Source organism: Arachis ipaensis, chromosome B05 (genome assembly GCF_000816755.2).
Source record: "Arachis ipaensis cultivar K30076 chromosome B05, Araip1.1, whole genome shotgun sequence".
NCBI lineage: Eukaryota > Viridiplantae > Streptophyta > Magnoliopsida > Fabales > Fabaceae > Arachis > Arachis ipaensis.
The window spans coordinates 33,908,847-33,924,508 of NC_029789.2; the positions used below are offsets into that span (position 1 = coordinate 33,908,847).

At 37.0% G+C, this 15,662-nt stretch overlaps 1 long non-coding RNA gene across 1 annotated transcript in view; it reads right to left on the reverse strand.

The window, feature by feature from the left end:
• LOC110262813 overlaps window positions 300-15,662 on the reverse strand; it is a 15,965-nt gene continuing 602 nt past the window's right edge. Inside the window, exons 2-3 of the long non-coding RNA XR_002347816.1 lie at window positions 9,585-9,588; window positions 300-339 (exon numbers count right to left, since the gene is read on the reverse strand). This is a non-coding gene — a long non-coding RNA (uncharacterized LOC110262813). The remainder of the gene's footprint in view (window positions 340-9,584; window positions 9,589-15,662) is intronic.

Genomic DNA, 15,662 nt, shown 5'->3' on the forward strand with positions numbered 1-15,662 from the left:
AAAAGGGAAAAGGGATTTTTTAAATAAATAAAATAAATATTTTATTTATCAAAATAAACAATTTGTAGTAATTTTACAAAAATTCACCTTATCTCTTATCTCGTTTACAATGTAAACAAAATAAGATTGCACGTATCTCGTTTTAAGGCCACATAACATTGACGGGTATATTTTGTTTACAGCGTACACGAGATACGTACAATCTTATTTCATTTACACTATAAAGGAGATATGTGAATAATTATGATGTTTACAGTATAAACGAGATACGTTATGACAAATTTTCAGCACCTATAAAAGGATGTGGAACCCTTTGTATTCTCCACAAATATTTCACTACTTCTTCTCTACCTTTTTCTTCCTAAAATAAGTCAAAATATCTAGTAGTAGTTGATATTTAGTTGTAAGTGTGTATCCCAATTATCATATGAGAAATAGTGATAATGGGGTAATATTTGAGTGTGAGAATCCCATTCTGTTGCGTACCTGACGAGTAAGTTCTTTGTTCGAGTTGAAGAGTCTAATATTGAGTAGCATCGGTGGTAGTGGGAGAAAAGAGATCGGATGGTAGGGTATAGGTTGCTAGCACCAATGGGAAACGAAGTTTCTCGGTTTCGTCTATTTTGGCTCCATGGCAACGAGCATGTGCACCTGATGTTTGACATCCATGGGAGAATCATGGCAGAACAAGTGATAGAGCTTTCTACAAAGTGATGAGCAGATATTTTATACACTTTTTAGTACCATTTTCTCATTGCTTTCAGTATGTTTAGTTAAATTTTATTAAGTTTTTGTAGGTTTTAGTGCAAAATTCACTTTTTGGATGCTACTTTGAGTTTTTGTGGTTTTTCTATGATTTTAGGTGATTTTTGGGTGATTCTGGCAATTTCTGGAAAAGTCTGATTCAGAGGCTGAGAAAGGACTACAAATGCTGTCAGATTCTGACGTCCATGCATTCAAACGAGCATCTCTGGAGCTACAGAGGTCCAAATGGAGCATTCTCAACCGAGTTGGAAAGCTAACTTCCAGGGCTTTTTAGAAATATAAAATAGTTCATACTTTTCTCTGGAAATGATGGTCCAAAAAGGGCGTTGAACGCCCATCTTACCCCTCTGTCTGGAGTTGAATGCCCAAAAGGGAGCAAGCCTGGAGTTGGACTCCCAAAAGGGAGCAAGGCTGGCGTCCAACGCCCTAAGGGGAGTCTCAACACGTGGCCTCACTCAAAGCTAAGCCCAAACACTCACCAAGTGGACCCAAGAAGTAGATTTTTGCACCAAGAGTCTAGTCTGCCTTATTTCTGTAATCTCTAGTTACTAGATTAGTATATATAGAACAAGGATCACCTTTGTTCAGGACCTTTTGCCATATTTTCGAATTCACTATTGTTTCTCTGTAAATCATGAGCAACTAAACCTCCTAGATTAAGGTTAGGAGCTCTGCTGATTCTCATGGATTAATAATATTATTGTTTCTATTTCAATCTGTGTTTGATTCCATTCTAAGATGTATCTTCGTTCTTCAATCTAATGAAACTGGGTAGAACGAGTGTGTGACCCATTTTCTACATGGGTTCTTGCAAGTCCTTAGCGGGATAGTATTGAACCATAAACTTGATTATACATCTCTTAGACGGCTAATCCATGACTTCATTGGGGACATAGGAACATCTGTTCAGCCGAGGTACGGGTCGATTAGGGCCTTTGTGGTATAAGGTAGGATCATAAAGCTTCATTCTCTGATTCGGAAGATCCAACCTTGTCTGTAGTATTTTGAGTAGGATCTTCAAGGGACTGAATTGCTAGAGCTTCACCCTCGTTCAGATTGGACGACCATTAGTACCGGTGTTTGATATGAAGCAGAAGAGATTAATGACCACTAGCCCCGGCATTAATCACTTACAACTTGCCATGGAATGAATTATCCATTGTTGAAGTAGACAGTGAGAAAAATTGATCCAGAAAGAGAAATCATCTCTAAAGCCTCAACCGCTCTCTTATCATTTATTTAACACCAATCCGGTAACTCTTTTCTTATTCTGTTTTATGCGTTTTTCAACCAAACAACCATCTTTTCTAATCGCCTGACTGAGATCCGTAAGATAGCCATTGCTTGCTCAATCCGACAATCTCCGTGGGATTCGACCCTCACTCACCTGAGGTATTACTTGGAGGACCCAGTGCACTTGCCGGTTCATCTGTGTGAAAGTTTGCGGAGTCAATTTCGCGCACCACAGAGGTTGGTGATGTCGGTGGCGGTTGATATGGGCAGTCGGACTACATGTAAAATGACCCACCTCTCGCACCACCGTCGCTAGACGTTACTCGTCCAGTGGAATAGATGGATGTTGATGGTGAGGACTTAGACAAAGAGTATATTGCAGATAGCAACGACATCGGTTCTTTTGAGAATGATGACTAGGAGGAGTATGTACCGGAGACCCCAGTCGAGCCATCACATCGATATCTTCTACTTGTCCCAAACCCATTCTGGACTTGTCATATGTAGCTAGTCACTATCATACATTGGATCTGGAAGCGATGCAAGAGAAAAATTCATTTTTCAACACAGGTAAAGACGATTACAACTTAGACGGTGGGGTGGAGTTTTGGGTTAAACACAGATTCAAAAGCCGAGAGGCAGTATTGTAGGGCATGAAGAATTACAGCATTCCCAGAAGTGCTGAGTACCAAGTTACGAAGTCGAATCGATTAAAGTACCATATGCATTGCTAATAATCTAAAGCAGGCTGCCCTTGACGTCTCCGTATTGCTCTCCAATAGAATCTCAAATATTGGTACGTCCAGGTTTAATTGTGTTCTATATTCTCAGTTATCATTATTATTCTTGTTGTACATCTCAACCACAGTTGTTCTATTTCATTAGGGAGGTGCGTAGGGTGGGAGAAGCACACACGTGTTTAGCACCCGCCATGTCTCAGGACCACCAATAGTTGAACAGCACTCTCATCTGCTATGTCATCCTCCCGTTGATATAATCCAGCCCATCCGTCGGCATCTCTGTCCTACAAGGTGCAGTTAGGCAAAGCTATCACTTCAAATTCTCGTACAGAAAGGTCTGGATGGTGAAGCAAAAGGTAATTGCGTAGATATACAGTAATTCGGAAGAGTCATACAATAAGGTGTCGAGGTTGCTGCAAACACTACAGAGTTGTTATCTTGGAACGATATATGAGATCAATGCTATACCGTACTCTGCGGAACACCTTATGGTGCATGATTGTAGCATGTTTGATAATGTATTTTGGGCCTTCCCTACCTGTGTGGAGGATTTCAAGAATTGCAAGCCATTTGTATTTGTCGATGGCATGCACCTATATGGGAAATATGGTGGTGTTTTGCTTATTGCATTGGCATAAGACGGTAACAGTAATATCCTTTCTGTGGCCTTTACAATTGTTGAGTATGAGACAACGGAGTCATGGTCTTTCTTCTTTACCAATCTAAGGCGACATGTCATCCCACAGGAAGGCCTATTGATTATATCTAACAGATCCAAGGCGATCAATGCTGCATTGAGAGCTAACGATAGTGGTTGGCATCCTCTTAGAGCGTTTCATGCTTACTGTGTCAGGCACATGGCAGTGAACTTTATTCTCGTTTCAAGTCTACCGAGGAAAAGCGGTATCTTATAAATGCTGGGATGCCATCATCAATAGGCTGTAGTCTACTGAAGGCGGTCTCACATACTAAGCACTGGATCGGACATGTGTGTCGTATGACGTGCCAAACCTAGAGAAATATATCGAACGCAAACAGTAGTGGACATAGGGGCAGACTATTATTGCTATGGCTATCCCATGCTCTGCTCCCTACCTATGCAGAACTGCTCTACAATGCGCTGCATGGTGGCCTGGTCGGTGGTACGAATGTAGAATGCCTCCTCAAAATCTGTCTCGTCGATCGTCGATGCCTCCTGATGACTACTGGATGCCCCGAGGTCATGCCAACCCGGGGAGTGATAGAGGATTATCGTCGATTAGAAATTTTTACAAAATAATTCCATTGTAAGTATAGATCCAAACCAACAAACAACCTTCCATCAGAGTTTAATTTTGGTTGTCACAAGTCCAACCCACTATAAATAACCGAGAGTATTAGTCCCGGGTCGTTTTTCCTGGGAATCACAATCGAGTGCTCAATTATTGGTTATGAGTTTCACGGGAGTTGGGTTGATAAAATAAGAAATTAAAAAGGGCAAGAAGAAGAAAACAAACAACTAAAGATAGAACTTACTAAAAAGAGGCATTCATGGCAAGGATTGAGAATCAAGGCTTTCTATCCTAGTCATTAATTATCATACAATAGTTAATAGGAGCAAATACTATTTCGTCATCTCCAACATTGGAAGAAGGTATAATGTTATCTTCACGTTGAGAGAAAGTCAAATAGGACTAGTTAATCCCAATCCATAAGTAAAGTTAATGGATACAAGACTAACTAATCGCTCTAGATCACCAATCTAAATTGGGTATTAATGACTCAAGATTGTCCAATTTCTTTTTCCAAGCAAAGAATGCTCAAAAATCTACTCTAAACCTAAGCCAAGCATTTTATCAAACACTTGGAAGGCATAAAAGGAAATCATCATAAAAGTGCAATAATAATAAAATTCTACTACTACCCAAAAGTAAGAAAGCAACAATAACAAGTCAATTAAACATTAACAAACATAAAACATAGATTGCATTAAAGAAAATCCAACTCCAACAAAAGTGCATGAACATAAAAGTGGCTCAAAAGAGAAATCAACATGAGAAACTAAGAAGATTGAAGGAGATCAACAAGCAAACATAACAGAAACTAAATCAAAACAAGTAATTAAACCTAAATCTAAGAGAAAACTAAACCAAAAACCCTAATTTCTAGAGAGAAGAGGGAGCTTCTCTCTCTAGAACTAACCTAAAGCATGTTTCCTATACTACCTAATTGCTCCCCCCTTGTTCTCTCTTGAATTCTACATCAAATAGCTTTAGAAATGAGTTGGATTTGGGCCTGAAAAGCTCAGAAATCGCCCCCAGCGTATTCACTTTAATGAGGTCACGTGACTAGCGTCACGCGTGCGCGTGGCTGACGTATGCACGTCAATTGGAAAATTCCCTCCTCACGCGTACGCGTGGATGACGCGTGCACGTCGATTGGAAAATTCCCTCCTCACACGTACGCATGGATGACGAGTGCGCGTGGCCTTGAGTTCAACAAATCCTCATTTCTTCATGAATTCTCCACTTTGCATGCTTTTCCTTTCACCTCTTCCATCCAATCATTGCCTTATAAGTCTGAAATCACTCAACAAACATATCAAGGCATCGAATAGAATTAAAGTAAATTAAAATTAGCATTTTAAAGGCCTCAAAAGCATGCTTTCACTCTTAAGCACAAATTAGAGAGAATTACAAAAGCATGCTATTTCATTGAATAAATATGAGATAGGTTGATAAAATCCTCTAAATTCAACACAAGATAAACCACAAAATTGGGGTTTATCAAATCTTCCCACACTTAAACTAAGCATGTCCTCATGCTAAACCAAGAAAGATACAAGAGGTATCAACATTTATTCAATACAAATAAACTATCTAAATGCATGCAACTATTTGGTCAAAATAAATCAAATTCCAAGAATACATATGTGAACATAAGGGCTAAAGCAATCACAATCGAATCGAATCCACAATTGAATTGAGTTATCGAAAAAAGTTTACAAACTTGCAAGAAAAGAGATGATCGTGGGTAAAAACATGTAATCGAGCAATCGAACCCTCACCGGATGTGTATCCGCTCTAGTCGCTCAAGTGTATAGGGTTGATTCACTCAATTCTCCTCTAGTCATGCTTTCTAAGATTTGTTTTTCATCTAACAATCAACAATTATTCAATGCATGCATACAAATATTATGAGGATATTTCATAAGGTTGTAATGGGGCTAGGTCAAGGTAAGATTGTATTTGGTCAAGTGAGCTTGAAAGTTGAATCTTTGACTAACTTAAGCTCTCACCTAACCTACAACCTATACAATTCAAAGAAAACCTAACTACCCATTCTTCACTTTTTCACACACTCATGCATTCTCTTTTTTTATCACAACACATATGCATTAATTATTATTACTTTGACTTTGGGGCATTTTGTCCCCTTTTTATTGGTTCTTTTTTCTTTTTCTTTTCTTTTTATATTTTTTTCTTTTTCTTTTTCTACATTTTTTTATTTTTCTTTTGTTTTTCTCTTTTTCTTTTGATGAATTGTATATAAAGGTACTAATGCATATGGTTTAAATATTTAATGCATGAGTATGTACCCAATTTCCAATATTTTCAGTAAAACTATAAAATACACTTTTATCTCACCCAATGTTCCCAAGTGTCTCCCTCTTAAATGATACACAATCTCACTAGCCTAAGCTAATCAAAGATCCAAATAAGGGACATTTATTACTTTTCACTTAGGGGTAGTGATGTGCTAAATTAAGAACAAAAGGGAGTAACATAGGCTCAAAATTGGTTAACAATGGAAGATAAAAGGTAAGGCCATTTGGGTAAGTGAGCTAAATGAAACGATGACCTCAATCATATAAATGCATTCATATACAAAAAAATGGACATAAAGAATCAAACAAATCAAAGATTGCAATCATAGAAAGAGAATAATACACACAAGAATGCAAATAGTGGTTAATATGTTGTGACCATACAATTAGGCTCAAAACTCACAGGTTATGTGTTTTTAGCTCAAAACATGTTCCACAATATATAATTCGAGCAAGTTTGATGAAAAATTTTTTTTTTCAAATCAATTTGAGTGCCAATGCCCTGTATAAGAATTTTTTTCTTAGAAAATTTCATTATGTTGACTAAGCTTATTATATATATGCAAACTAAGAAAATACAATTAAAAATTCTAAATGACCTAAAAATGAAATGCAAAAGTATTGGGATTAGAAATTTGTCACCCAAAAATGGCCGATTGGTCGAACGACCTCCCAACACTTAAAAGTTTGCACCGTCCTCGGTGCATTCAAAGATGAGCGAGAGGGTACAACGACTTTTCGAATTGCCACCTGCAGCTGATGAATCAATCGGCTGCTGCGTATTCTTTTCTTTCACTCCTATTTTTTTTCCTTATCATGACTCATCCATGAAAAATAGAAAATAGCACAGCAAGATGAGAAAAATCAAAAGCAAGGAAGCATAAATTGTTGGAATGAGGTAAGAACCACTAGAATGGAGTGAGTGAATTAGTGTGACATTAAGGAAGAATAGTGTGTGAGTTCTAAGTTGCATGTGGTTTAGAACACACACACTGATATTAAAAGTTATGTCACAAGTACACAAAAGAAGCATGCACTTCACTCATTCTAGTGTGCTTGAGATACTTCAAAGAGATCTTGTAGGTTAAGACAACCAAACAAGTAATAGAGAAGCATAAAGGCATTCAAGCAAGAATCAAGCGATTGTGAAGTAGATGATGAATGGAAATTGATTGATGTGCAAGACAATTTAATGAACCAAAGCAAATATGAAACTTACACATCAATCAATGACACACCTTGAATTTTAGCTCACATCATCTAGTGGACATAAAATGAGAAACATGGTTGCTATAAAATGTAGTTAGAGGTGAAAATCAATCACATAGCAAGCATGGTCCGTATAGCTTGAGAATTACAAAAGGATGTCCCTAGTTGAGCTTACAATCCAATTCACAATTGAAGCATTATGCCAAAATGACTAGTTTCAAATATGTGTAGAGTACATAAGTAAATAATTAATGGTCAACATGTCATTAAGGCATAAGCATAACATATGGATGTATAAGATCAAGCAACACAATGCATTAAGATAAATGCACAACATCCATCAAGAAATTTCCTAGTCAAAGAAAAGGATTCAAATCACATGGTGGCCAAATCATGTAATTTAAAAGAATTAGAGTGCTTTGAAGGCAATCCATAAATACTTGGTATTCAAAAGATATTAAGCATGAAGAATTCACAACCAAGCAACAAAGTATAACCTCAATTAAGAACTCCAACAATGAATATGAATAACAATGATGCTAACATAGCATCCTATTAATAATCAGCAGCAACAAACGGTAAACAAGATTAATAATCCAACACTTATTGCCTAAAACAAAAATTATGCTAACTAACTAACTAACTAATTAACTAACTAAATAAGGTGATGATGGATGGTGATTGATAGTGTTGGATGATGGTTGAAGAAGGAAAAGGAAAGAGGAGAAGAGAGAAGAAGGAAAGAAATGAAAAGAAGAGAAGAAAAGAAGTATGTGAAACAGGGCAGAGGGTCACGCGTACGCGGGAGTGGCAGAAATGGGGAGTAATGCGTACGCATCATTGACGCGCACGTGTGATGCGAGAGAAAGGAAGATGATGCGTACATATGAAGCACGCGTACGCATGGGTCAAAATTGTGGTAGACGCACAATTTCAGCCACCTACACACACAACTCTCTGGTTTTTGTACTGCACCTGGAAATTTTGGGGGGTCACGCATACGCGTGGGTGAGGCGTACGTGTGAGGAGTTGGAAACTTGGGTGTCATGCATACGCGTGGGTCATGCGTACGCGTGGGTCATGCGTACGTGTGGCTGGGTGCTCTATTTTTTAAAATTTTTTAAGTTCTATCACCAAACCAAGCATTCTAAACATCCCAACAGCTACCAAAATACCATCAAACCTTATTTAACATACTAGACTCCCAAATGAACCAAACAAGCAAAATTAAACATGAAATTAAACCTATTTTAACATGCAACTAAGCAATATATATAAGAGTAAAAATGGAAGAAAAGTACCTAACAATGGCAATTCGAAACATTGATTATATATACAAGAGAATGGAAAGAATTTACCATGGTGGAGTGTCTCCCACCTAGCACTTTTATTTCAAGTTCTTAAGTTGGACCATTGATGGGGTCCCTATTATGGTGGCTTATGCTTGAACTCTTCCTTGAATCCCCACCAATGCTTGCATATCCAATGTCCACTAGGATCCTAAACTAGGTGCATAAAGCCTTCAAGTAAGCTTAAGCAAATGACAAGGCCCCAAAGTTGTTGATTCCCAAATTGTATTCCGGGGTCCCAAACCTTATTTTTGCACCCATCTTCTTGTTGACTACCATAGTTCAATTCAGATGACAAGACTTGTGAATTCTCATTGAAGCACCAAACTATCTTAGATCCTCTCAATTGAGTACTACACCATCCCTTGCACTTAGATTTTGGTGATTCAACCATAGTGAACCTTGAATTGTGATGCATACCACTAACCAACTCTTTCTTGCTTTTCATTCCACAAATATTCCTAAGTTGACCATCCGTTTCAAGCAAACCATATTCAAGTGGAATAAGAAAGCTAAGGGATATGAATTTTACCCACTTGAATGGTATAAAGGATGATGGTGACTTAGGAAGAGGGACCTCCCCACACTTTGACAATGTAAGGTCCACTCCCTTGTGCTTTTCTTCGGTTACCTCCACCCTTTGATAAACATCTTCCATGTTTACCTCTTGACGAGGTTCTTCACATTCAATCACTTCCTCACCAACCTCTTCTAGCTCTTCTCCATCCTTCATGTCACAACTTGGAGGTAATATGGAACTTATCTCAACATCTACCACAATTTTAATGGAAGAAGACTCCTCAAATACCAAAGGACCATGTGTTAGTGTGGAATCATCATCAAGAGAGAGATTTGTTGCTTGCTCAAATTCTTCCAATTCTTCATCATTCCCCATGTGCTTTGGAGGTTGCGCACCCTCCTTGACATTGCTTTCAAGCTCAATGGAAGAAGGCTCAATGGGATCTTCGAGGTGATTTGTTAGTGAGGACAAGAACTTATCAATGATTGAATCCAATTCTTGATCACCCTCTTCTAATTCTTCAACCACCCCTTCCGGCTCAATTATCTCCACTTCCTCCTCTTGTTGCGATTCTTGCTTCAACTCCTCTTCTTCACCTTGAAGCTCCACATTCACTCCCTCATTAAGCTCCTTGGTTGATCCTCCACATTCATCAATGGGAGTGTCTTGAACACATGAGCTTAGGTAGGAGGCCATGCGGTTAGCGGCTTCAGTCATAGTAGCCAACATGGTTTCTAACCCCTTCTGCTCCTCTTCTTGCTTTTGAAGGCGAGAGTAGAGATCTTGTTGTTCTTGCATGAAAAGTTGGAAAGCTTCATTCACTGAAGGTGATGGTGAGAAGGAGGGTTCATTGTTTGGGAGAAAGGGTTCATAATTAGAAGGTGGTTCATCTTGGTAAGGGTATGGAGGTGATGTATATAGAATTAATGGTTCTTGAGAGTATTGATATTGGAATGGCGGCGGCTCTAAGTATGGTTCATATAGTTGTTGGTATGGTGGGTATGGGTTAGGATTGTATGAAAGTGAATGGTGATGTGGGGCTTGTGAGTAGGGTTGTTGAGGACTATGTTGAGGACAATGAGGGTCACTACATCCATTAGGTTGGTAAGCATTAGGAGTTGGATTATACCTATAAGAAACCGGAGGAGGTTGTTGCCAAGAAGAGTATCCATATGCTTGAGGCTCCTCCCACCTTTGATTTCAAAATCCTTGATGCAAACCTCCATTAAAGCTTTCATTTTCTACAACATAGTTTGAACCAAACTCATAGCCAAAAGGATGAGAATTTATAGTAGCAAGAGAAACAAAACTAATAAGAAACAAAGAAAGCCAAATCCTAAAACTAGCAAAAACTAGCAAACAAAGAAAAAATAAAATTATTTACAATATTCACATATGAACAATAACCAATAACAAGTACACATTGCAACTCCTTGGCAACGGCGCCAAAAACATGATAGACGGTTATCGTCGATTAGGAATTTTCACAAAATAATTCCGTTGCAAGTATAGATCCAAACCAACAAACAACCTTCCATCAGAGTTTAATTTTGGTTGTCACAAGTCCAACCCAATAAAAATAACCGAGAGTATTAGTCCCGAGTCATTTTTCCTAGGAATCATGATCGAGTGCTCAATTATTGGTTATGAGTTTCACGGGGGTTGGGTTGATAAAACAAGAAATTAAAAAGGGCAAGAAGAATAAAACAAACAACTAAAGATAGCACTTACTAAAAAGAGGCATTCATGGCAAGGATTGACAATCAAGGCTTTCTATCCTAGTCATTAATTATCATACAATACTTAACAAGAGCTGATCTTATTTCGTCATCTCCAACATCGGAAGAAGGTATAATGTTATCTTCACATTGAGAGAAAGTCAAATAGGACTAGTTAATCCCAATCCATAAGTAAAGTTAATGGATAAAAGACTAACTAATCACTCTAGATCACCAATCTAAATTGGGTATTAATGACTCAAGATTGCCCAATTTCTCTTTCCAAGCCAAAAATGCTCAAAAATCTACTCTAAACCTAAGCCAAGCATTTTATCAAACACTTAGAAGGCATAAAATGAAAGCATCATAAAAGTGCAATAATAATAAAATTCTACTACTACCCAAAAGTAAGAAAGCAACAATAACAAGTCAATTAAACATTAACAAACATAAAACATAGATTGTATTAAAGAAAATCCAAATCCAACAATAGTGCATGAACATAAAAGTGGCTCAAAAGAGAAATTAACATGAGAAACTAAGAAGATTGAAGGAGATCAACAAGGAAACATAACAGAAACTAAATCAAAACAAGTAATTAAACCTAAATCTAAGAAAAAACTAAACTAAAAACCCTAATTTCTAGAGAGAAGAGGGAGCTTCTCTCTCTAGAACTAACCTAAATCATGTTTCCTACACTACCTAATTGCTCCCCCCTTGTTCTCTCTTGAATTCTGCATCAAATAGCTTCAAAAATAAGTTAGATTTGGGCCTGAAAAGCTCAGAAATCGCCCCCAGTGTATTCACTTTAATGAGGTCACGTGACTAGCGTCACGCGTGCGCATAGCTGACGCATGCGCGTCAATTAGAAAATTCCTTCCTCACGCGTACGCGTGGATGACGCGTGCGCGTCATTGGCGGATTTTCTCCTCACACCTATGCGTAGAGGACGCGTGCGCCTGGCCTTGAGTTCAGCAAATCCTCATTTCTTCATGAATTCTCCACTTTACATGCTTTTTCCTTCACCTCTTCCATCCAATCCTTGCCTTATAAGCCTGGAATCACTCAACAAACATATCAATGCATCGAATGGAATTAAAGTGAATTAAAATTAGTAATTTAAAGGCCTAAAAAGCATATTTTCAATCTTAAGCACAAAGTAGAGAGAATTACAAAAGCATGCTATATCATTGAATAAATTTGAGATAGGTTGATAAAATTCCCTAAATTTAACACAAGATAGGCAATAAAATTAGGGTTTATCCGGAGGCAACATCCCAACCGTCCCGAAATGTCGGTGATCCTGACCCTGAAGGCGGATGTGGTGATGGAGGAGGAGGAGGAGGAGGACGAGGAGGAGGAGGAGGAGGGGATGGTGGTGGTGGAGGTGGTGAGTCACCCTGGTCGTCTGGAATATTACCGTGGTCTTCCTGTTGGTCATACGCAGCATTCTCATCTAACTCCACATCCAAGCGCTCCCTGCGTGTCCTGACCTTGTCTCTCCGTAGTCCGCTGGCTGGGAGTAGGCTAGACGTCCGTCGGCTAACTGGGGGTAGGCTGGATGTCATTCGGTAAGTCCTACAGCCTGGGGTCATCAAGAACATGCTGCCTGGATAGGTATCTAACGCGACAGGCCCCCTGGTACCAATCCCAATACTCCTGGGTGGGCCAATACTCCGTGAACAGGTGAATGGTAATCCAATGTCCCTCCCCAAACCGAGCCTTAAAACGGTCATACCACTCCCGAAGCATGGTTGGCCACCAGCGTCCTCGCCCCGTCCTGTGGAGGCCAAGAACCTGTTGACGTTGACCGGGGGGGCCTGATATTGACTGCTCGCTTCCAAACTAGCATTTCACCCGGTCTACATGGTGAAACTCAACTATGTTAAAGTAGACGAGAGGCACAACAGACATCCATGTCCCTTACTCTGTTTAGGGAGAAGCAATCGATGCATCTAATAAAAAAATAAAAACTCCAATAAAAAATCTATAAAATTATAAAGCTAGCAAAGTTAACACCAAAAAACATTCCAATTAACATTCACATCAGAAATGAACTTACATAAAAATATTTATTTAATAAACTAACTTAAATAAAAATATTTACTTAATTAATTAATAATTTTATTAGTAAACATGTACTTAATAAATAACTTAATTTAAATAAAAAAATCGTACTAAATAATTAATTACCAAAATACAACGCATCTAGTGAATTAATAACTAAATTAATAGATAAATAGAAACAACTTCGACAAATGAGTAGAAGCATTTACTTAGTAAATTAAAAAATATCAAGTTAATAAATAAACTTAAATAATGACATTTAATAACTTAATCACCCGATCTCTACCTAACAACTTACTCTAAATAAAAATAAAATGAATAAGATTTACTTACGAACTTAATTTAACTAATAGCTAAAAGTAAACCCTATCTACCCTTCCTAACAACATATTCATCCAACTAATATGTCTTATACACTAGTTCTATAAAAGTACTTTAACTATGGCTTCGTTCATATATGCTCGAACATAAATACAAAGACAACAACACTAACAGCTGTCCTGTGATGTGCCATGTCGCATTCAGACAATTACATGTACTTAACAAATAACTAAATGTAAATAAAAAAAATCCTACTAAATAATTAATAACCAAAATACCACACATCTAGTGAATTAATAACTAAATTAATTAATAAATTAGAAACAACTTTGACAAATGAGTAGAAATATTTACTTAGTAAATTAATAAACATCAAGTTAATAAATAAACTTAAATAATGACATTTAATAACTTAATCACTCAACGTCTACCTACTCTAAATAAAAACAAAATGAATAACATTTATTTACAAACTTAATTTAACTAATACCTAAAAACAAACCCAATCAACCCTTCTTAATAAAACATTAATCCAACTAACATGTCTTGTATACTAGCTCTATAAAAATATCCTAACTATGGCTTCACTCATACATGCTCGAAATAAACACAAAGACATCAACACTAACACTACAAGAAACATATTTAAAATCGACGGCCAAATCGACGACTTTGCCGTCAATAATTTTAAAAATCGACGGTAAAATGGATGATATTAGCCGTCGCTTAAAAACGTGTCGATTTTTCAAAAAATTAATAAAATCGACGGATTTTTGAGTTGTCGATAAACTTTCAATAAAATGGACGGCTACTGTGTCAATAATTTAGGTTTGAGATTTTTGCATATTTAATAAAAGTGACACTTTGGTTGTCGATAATATTATCTAAAATCGACGACACTTGTGTCGATATTTAATTTATTAAAATTGACAAATTAGCTGTCGATTTAATTATTAAATTACCGACATATTTTCCATTTTCTTTTATCTATTTTACATTAAAAATCGACAACATTGCCGTCGATTTTTGTCTGTATTAAATTTAAAAAGCGACAAAATTGACGTCGATTTTAATAGTCATATATTATTAGTTTTTTCCATGTCTTGTTTCTTCTTTTACAAGATCTCTTACTTCTACTATTAACATTTGGATCCTTTCCTTGCTTCAATAGTAATAAAAAAATCCAATCATCTTAATATATAAAAGATCAGGGCCATATAGAACTATAAATTGAAATCTACATTCATTGATTTCATATTGTAACAAATTAATAAGCATACATAAGAAGATTTTTGAATGGAAAAATGAGACATAAGAAGATTTTTTAAGGCATTGTAAAATAAAAATAACTATCGCCATATCATTATCTTCTGCGCTGCCTAAAAACTTAAACTAATAGCCGCAGAAATCCTAGGCAAAAAGGCTTAAGAACTATAACACTGAACAAATCTGAGTGATAAATTTTACATTGCAGGACTATTGGGCAAAGTAGCAGCAGATGGGTTAAGTTCATCCTAAGCCTCAATCCATGTGACCATTGCATTTGCAAGCTTGTTAACGTAATCATCAAACCTTTCCAAGCTTTCTCCTTAAATTGTTTGGAGAGTTCAATGTAGCACTTCTGGCTTTGGCACCCTGCACCGAAATCAAGGTAAAAGCATTAGTATTTCAAAAACGAAAACTACATATTAGTAACAAATACTATGTGTAATTTAGTGAATAAATCTTAAATCTGTGAAATTTACAATAAATTAGCTTCTGTGTTTTTTGTTTCCCATTCTTCTCAACAGAATGCAATTGTCAATTTTAACAACATCAAGTTATTAACATATAGTATAATTCCATATCCCATTCTTGACAAATAAAAGAACCTTGAAACCAACTTCCATGCTATATCCCATTCTTGACGCCCACTTGCAACAACTTGTACACAAATCATGCCTTTGTTTACATATCACGTAAGTTTGCATCCAAAAAAGACAACAAGCACTTCAGTACTAAGTCTGATACTAAGAGCACAGAAAAATAAGAGAGTAAAATAATTCAACTATTCAATAACAACCTCTTTTAACCTATACACCAATATTTTACCTTAAGAAAGGATTCAGGAGGAATTTAATGATTCCAACGGCTGGTTTCATCGCCTTGTGGTTT